This window comes from Pyxicephalus adspersus, chromosome 10, assembly GCF_032062135.1.
Source record: "Pyxicephalus adspersus chromosome 10, UCB_Pads_2.0, whole genome shotgun sequence".
NCBI lineage: Eukaryota > Metazoa > Chordata > Amphibia > Anura > Pyxicephalidae > Pyxicephalus > Pyxicephalus adspersus.
Genome location: NC_092867.1, coordinates 33034352 through 33041649, shown reverse-complemented (window position 1 = coordinate 33041649; position 7298 = coordinate 33034352).

Sequence of the window (7298 nt, the reverse complement as noted above, 5' to 3'; positions counted from 1 at the left end):
GCTCAAGACTGAAGGGTAAAGCTGGAATTCATGTTTAGGCAGTGTATTTACTAGTCTGACTTTTGCATCGTCCTAATTTGAATTTTCCAGCTTGTATCACATGTAAAGTGTTATGTAAAAAAAATGGTATGGTTAACCACATGAACTCATTCAGTGTCATTCATCCTTCTTATGAGATTATAGCATGCAACTATAAAGACTGAAGAGCAGGCACCACAAACTGTAGTGATCTAGATCACCAGGAACATTCTGGTTTAAATACTTATTAAAAGTATAAAGTTCTGACATTAGATCTTTGCCACAGCCCCCCTTAAGCATGACACATTCAATAATATTCTTAAACTACAACCTCCAATTTAATGCCAGGGCATTAGCACACTATATATGCAGAGATTTCCAGAATCTCTTTACCTACAATAGTAAAAAGCATGAACACTACACTACTACTATTACTACAAACACTAGTGCAAATAAAGAAAATGTCAATTTGCTATGTTGAGTACCTGTTTGGAATCGCATCAACAGTCTAATTTGTGTCGACCCTTTCCTTTTAGCAGTAGGGGGTAATCCCATATAGTTATATCAAGTACAGGCATAGGCAAAGTATTACAAGGAAAGGATCAATGAAGAAAGAAAATGTGTTGCAAGAACTAGATCATCCCTTCCACCCTCACAAAATACTTGCAGTCTGGTATTATGTTACACAAATTTGTTTAATCAAGCAAAGGTGTGTCTGGCTTTTGGACCAGATAGGTCTGTGGAAAGGCTGACTAACATTTATTGCAGTTTGTATTGTTGAGATAACAGGATAATGAATAAGAAATGCCTCTTCGGTGCAAACACTGACTTAGGCTATGTACACACGTGCAATAATTGTAGTTGGAAAGGATCTTTCACAATCCTTTCCAATAACAAATAACCGTTCTGCTCAATGGGAAGGGTAGGGGGAAGAATGATGGAGCAGCAACCCGCTGTGCTCTCTCCCCCTTCACTTTCTTTATGATCGTTCGTTATGTCAATCTGCCAGGATGGTTGTTCAGACGACAGATGATGAGCACTGTACACACACCAGATTCTGGTCTGATATCAGCCTGAGCTGATTATCAGATGAGAACCATTTCACATGTGTACGAAGCCTTACAATCACTGCCCAACAATATTATGTTGTTGAGAATAAAGCCATGATAAAATGCCAACTTGTCTTGTATTTAATGGTGCTTCTGACTCTAGAACATTGGTGCCCAAAATGTGATCCACTGGGCCTCGCTGTGCAGGACATGGTGTCCTTTTTGGGGTCATCCAGCTATTGGACACTTGTGGTTGCAGAGTGTCAGCGAAGCGCTAAAACACTCAGTGTTCCAGCACTTGGCACTGGAAGGCCAAGAGAATCCAAAATGCATTAATTGATAGGGTTTGGGTTGGGTTTAAATTTTTTTTAGATCACCTCTAGTATTCTGCCTTCTTGTAGGTCATGGCACATTGCTCCTGGGGATGGTTAGTAAAAACGACAATCAACCTATTCATTAGCGTGACTATAATATATTGTTAAAAGCTAATCTTTTGTTAAAGTGTATCACTGCAGTAATTCTGCACTCACTAATTTTGAAGACAAAGGGTTTCTTGACTGTACCTAAAATGATCAAAGCCAAACCTGAAGAGGCTTCAAGAAAGCTCCCAGCTACTGAAATGCACTTACTAAAATGTTCAGCCCTTGATGCTATTCACTTTGACCCCAGGAAACAGGTTTGTCCAATACAAAATTGTTTTTTTTTCAAGTACGCAAAGAAAACCACAGTAAACACAGCTGCTAGGTGTATACACACAGACACATACACTAGGAAAGGTATAATATTCAGGGATGAAAAGGTTGGCGGGTTCATACAGAATATCAGATAGGGTTCACTGAATAAATGGATTGCCAAACAAATATTCAAAACAATATAATACCAACATATCCCCAAGGATGAAGTCAAAAAGACTGTATAAATGACAGCTGACTATGGTTGGGACATTAAATTGTGAGCCCTTTTGAGGGACAGTTAGTGACATGACTATGGACTTTGTACAGCACTGCGTAATATGATGGCACTATATAAATACTGTGTAATAATAAAAATTTTAATAAACAGATGACACTACAACTGACCCTGCAGAATATCATTCACTAGTTATGGAGCAGCATCTCACTTGTCGAGACAATGAAGGAGAAATACCCACAGGAAAATATTTGGTGTATTACTATCCCTACTGCTGGTTACCTGCAAGAGGATGGCCAAGTAGTAATGACCCTCATATGATTTCTGTCTGGGTTTTAATAAGAACACCACACAACAAGAGATCCTTATTAGTGTCACTTACAAGTGTGCATCAGTTATTTTATATAAATTGTCCACCAGTTGGTTGTAAACACACATTTGCAAGCGGCTTTTTAGTGTGAAATCCCTATATAGGCCTACAAAAGGGATGTCAAGAATAAGGTAATTTCATCTAATCATGTAAATAAAGGATGTCAATCACCCCCATTTCCTAGGTAAAAACAAAATAGAACTAGGTACCTACATCCTATTGAAATTTCATTTTTCCAGCCCTCCTAACCATGGTTAACACAATGTCCATTATCTTTGGAGCTTGCTGGCACGATTGCAATCTTATGTAGTCATGGCAGTGTCTACTAAACAATAAAGAAGTGGGGAGTGTTGGAATCTGATAACATCAATCTGCCAACATTTCTTTAGACAATGTAGGTATATTGTGAACAGGAACTTCTAATAACTATTATTTTATATCTTTACAAGAATATGAATTTTGTCTATGATAAGCGGCAGTAGAACTACATAAATATATCCTCCAGTAAACGATTTGGGTAATATAAAGATGCATCTGATCTCTAGATTATGATTTCAAAAACCAATGCTAAATTTAGGCAAGGTATAGATATCTACCTTAAAGTGAAATGGGCACGTCGCGAGAACCTGACTTTACCATGTAAGCCTAACAATGCAGTGGAGCAAAGGATATATATGCAATTCTCAACTAAAGCGTGATGGGAGATACAGAAGGCTCACTAAATTTGACAAGCATTGAGCAAATCTTTTCCGACTGGGAGGTAAAATGAGTAAAAGAATGAGTCCTAATTCTAACAAGTCCGAATTCTATACTCGGAAAAAGAGGAAGTTCACATAACCAAAGGTTACATTTCTGTGTCATGGCTAAGCCTTGCTGCTTTCACTTTCATTCATTACACTCCAAGTATTCACAGATCTCTTTTAGAACCATGCAGGTGGTCAGGTCATTACCCCACACAAGGTCTTCAGTTTCTGATCCATTCACAGCCAATGTGATTGTTCCTTGTAAATAGCTATTATGCTTTGCCAAATCTTTGCTGAATACAACAAGATACTTATACTCAAATGAGCTTCTTGATTTTCGGACAGCATGGTGGCTCAGGGGTTAGCACTCCGGCCTTTGCAGTGCTAGGTCCTAGGTTCGAATCTCAGCCAGGACACTATCTGCATGAAGTTTGCAGGTTCTCCCGTGTCTGTGTGGGTTTCCTCCGGGTACTCCGGTTTCCTCCCACATCCCAAAAACATGCAGTTAGGTTAATTGGCTTCTCCCTAAATTGACCTTAGACTACATAAATGACATATGACTATGGTAGGGACATTAGATTGTGAGCTCCTTTGAGGGACAGTTAGTGACATGACTATGGACTTTGTACAGCGCTGCGTAATATGATGGCGCTATATAAATACTGTATAATAATAATAATATTAGGTGTACATTTAAACTATACCTTGTATTCTTGACACATGTTTTTGTAAACGCCGACATGGATTTTGCAGCTTCCTTGCATTTAAAAAAAAAAAAACCCTGTTTTTTTTAAACACTCTATAAAACCAGTCATTTGCACACTGCCTATGGATGCAGTAAAATTCATAATGGCTTCATACCTCTGGGAACCCCTTAGATATAGTGAGAATTTGTTATGGACTGCTGAAGAAGTAGAGCTGCATTTGCCATAACTGACACTTAAATGGAATTGCTGCAGCAAGGAAGAAGGATTGTGCTCTACAAGATTTTCTGGAAGACAAATATCTCAACAACTCTTAAGCAATCTCAAGAGACCACATAGAAAGAATGGAGAAATTAGGTTTTGAAAGATTATGGCTGTTAAAAAAAAAAAAAAAAGTGACACGTGTATAATAGCACCCCCATAGGAAATGTTGGCTTGGACAGGATACAATTATCTCGGTTAAAGGAACAAATGTAGTCCTGTCCAGCACACATAGGGACCAATAAGAGGGGCATGGTGCTGAAATCATAGCTGAAGTCTGGCTGCTCACACTTTACTCCAGGCAGCTTTGGAATGCTCTTTCCTAAGGGAGCAACTCCCACTCTTAACTCCCTAATGACGGGTGAAATGTGAAACTACACAGTCATGTGTGAAGGCCACAAACCCAAATGGGTTAAAAGGCTCTCAATTCCTTTTTTCATCATAAAGAGCAGACTGTACAGGCAAAACCCTCATCCGTATTTGTTGCATTGCTTTAGAATGGAACATGTGAAGCGTATGGTGCTTTATAAATACAGAGCGCCATGAATACAACATTATTCTCTGACGTTCCATTACTGCTGAAACCAGCAGCTGTTTTCTTTCTCCTTGGCATTCCAATTTCTGATTTCACTTAAAGCTGAGATTAGAAGTGTTTAAAATTCATTTAAAAAAAATCACAATCTGAAACAAATGGATCAGTAAGGGCACATATACAGTCAGATAGACAAATTCAGAAGGAACTGATGCTGCCTGTACTACTTCCTTAGAATAAATTGATATCATCATGATACACACATATGATCATTTCAATCTGTCCACACAAAAAGAGGGCTATTTAAAGGGTCACTGAAAACAGAACGTAAAGGATTCTGGAAGAATCATGGTGAAGAACTGGACTTCTTAGTGAAGCTTCCAAGTAAACCAAGCATGGAAGAACTTCCACTTGGGGAAACGCCAAAAGGGTCCCTAGAAAAGTAAACTTGTAATAACAGAAAAGATACAGGAGCCAAGTCATGAAAAACTGGCAATTTCCATTTATCAGAATAAAATGATTTTTATATAAATTTATTGACTAAGTAGAATCTGTGAGTTTTGTGGTTAGAAAGTTACACATTGCTTTGCTTCATTTCCATCACTGTCCACCTAAAAATTGAAGGTATTTTTCATCAATGACAGTTTAAACGCTGAGGAGATGGGGTAAAGGATATCAGTTGTCATTTAACCTAGAATATTGAGGGCATCCAGTGGCAGAACAGCTCCAGGTTGAAAATGAGTATAACAGCGAAAGGTTTATTTTTTCAAGTGTAGTTTTAAATGGCGATCTGATTTTTTGGTGAACAATAAATTCCTAAATACAAAAACCTCTGCTTCCATACTATATATTTTATAATTAAAATGCAGACATAAAAGCTGGGACATGTGCCCTGGTTGCTAGTTCTAGTAATGCCATCTAAAACAACAAAAACAGCTAGTGAGGTTTGTTTGCACCATTGTAGGTAATGAGAAAAAACACATAGACCACCGCCCTCCCCCTCCACCAATTGTCCCACCATTTGTTGGATGGGAGAGCTACATGGATACAATTCTTTGAAATTGTCTGCAACCCCTGCAATTTAATATACAGCTCTGCATAAAATGTTGGTGCTATACAAATACAGCATAATAATAATAATAAGAAGAAAAATAACTGTAGCCCATACAACATTAAATTTCCTCTGCATTAGAAGCACACGGGAAGTAGTAATAATAACCTCAAAAGATCCAAGTCCCATTTGCAGCAGGATCTGGTCTCATCCACTTTCACCTAGGTTCCTACACCCCTGTATGTTCTCCAGATCAATATTTTAAAGAACTGAAATCTCTGAACAAACATGAATGAAGAATTCGGGGCAGTATTTACAACTTAGATTTGTCCAGGCTTGCACAGCTCTTTGACTGTGTGACTAGGTTACTAATGCTGTAGTCTTGCTCCTTCTTAGCACTCAGCATTGTCAAAAGCCAGACATTGCAATATAAAACAGCTGAAGTAAACAATGAAAATACTGTTTAATACAAAATTTGCATATGAAGTATGCTTGTAATGAGTTACGAAGAATTCTGTCTGGATGCCTGACTCCAATACTGCATGCCAGTACCCCAGCCGTAATAGTTATTACTTTCTAATAGCTACTTCCAGCCACCTCAGCAGGAACATCTGGATCATCCATTCCATCTCACACCAGATTAAATAGTCCTCAACTGCTGCAGAATCCACCTTGATTTTCTTATTATTAAAGGGCTATCAATGCCATAACCAGTATGAGAATCCCTGATATCAATTCAAATTATGGTGCTTTGCTTCTATAATTTAAAAGTGTAAAAACTGCACGCCTAGAAATATTACGTCGACATACTTATACTACAGTTCTGTCCACGTGCGCACCCCCCCCCCCCCCCCTTCCTTTTTATATACAAACCATTATTGGAATCACACAAGTCACGTAGTCAATGAGGGTCAGAACAGCCAGACCCCACCCCTTAGCGGGTGTACCCTAGCCAAATTCATGATGAGTTTTACAGATGGACAGGTTGGAAAGAAGTACATGTGGCATCCAAAGAGGACTTGTCAGTACATGGGCAAAAATTCATTGTCATTCCTTTAAATCATATTATATAACCACAAGACTATTACACCTAAAAAAATGATGGGCTATTATCTAGAACAGATATCTAATACAGGATCTGTAGAATAAAAGTGATGTGCGCAGAATGCTGAAGATTTTGGATTATCTGGTAACACTGTATAGGGGGAGGTCAATGCTAAAAATACAATGTATAAATAAATAGACTATAATTAATGATGAGAATTAAAGATTGTAAACTCCTCAAGGCAGGGTCCTCTCCTCCTCATTTGCAACCCCTATTTAATCTACAGCGCTACCTAATATGTTGGTGCTATATAAATCCTGTTTAATAATAAAAAGTAAGAATGGAAGAAAAGAATAAGAGACGTGTCTAAAAATAAGAGTTTAGGTTCAGAGGCTATGTGATTAAGCCTGCAGATGTAAATTGATGTTGGAATGCTTTGCCACGTATATATCCATACAGATGTCCCTCCCCCAGCTAGGGAATGATTCCCAGTCAGACCCCTCTAGAAGGAAGATCACTCCATAAAATAGTTCAGACATAACTGCTTTCTTTCACATCACGTCACAGCTTACAACTCTTTACTGCTTCCATCCCAATCTCAGCACTAGGAAAAAAA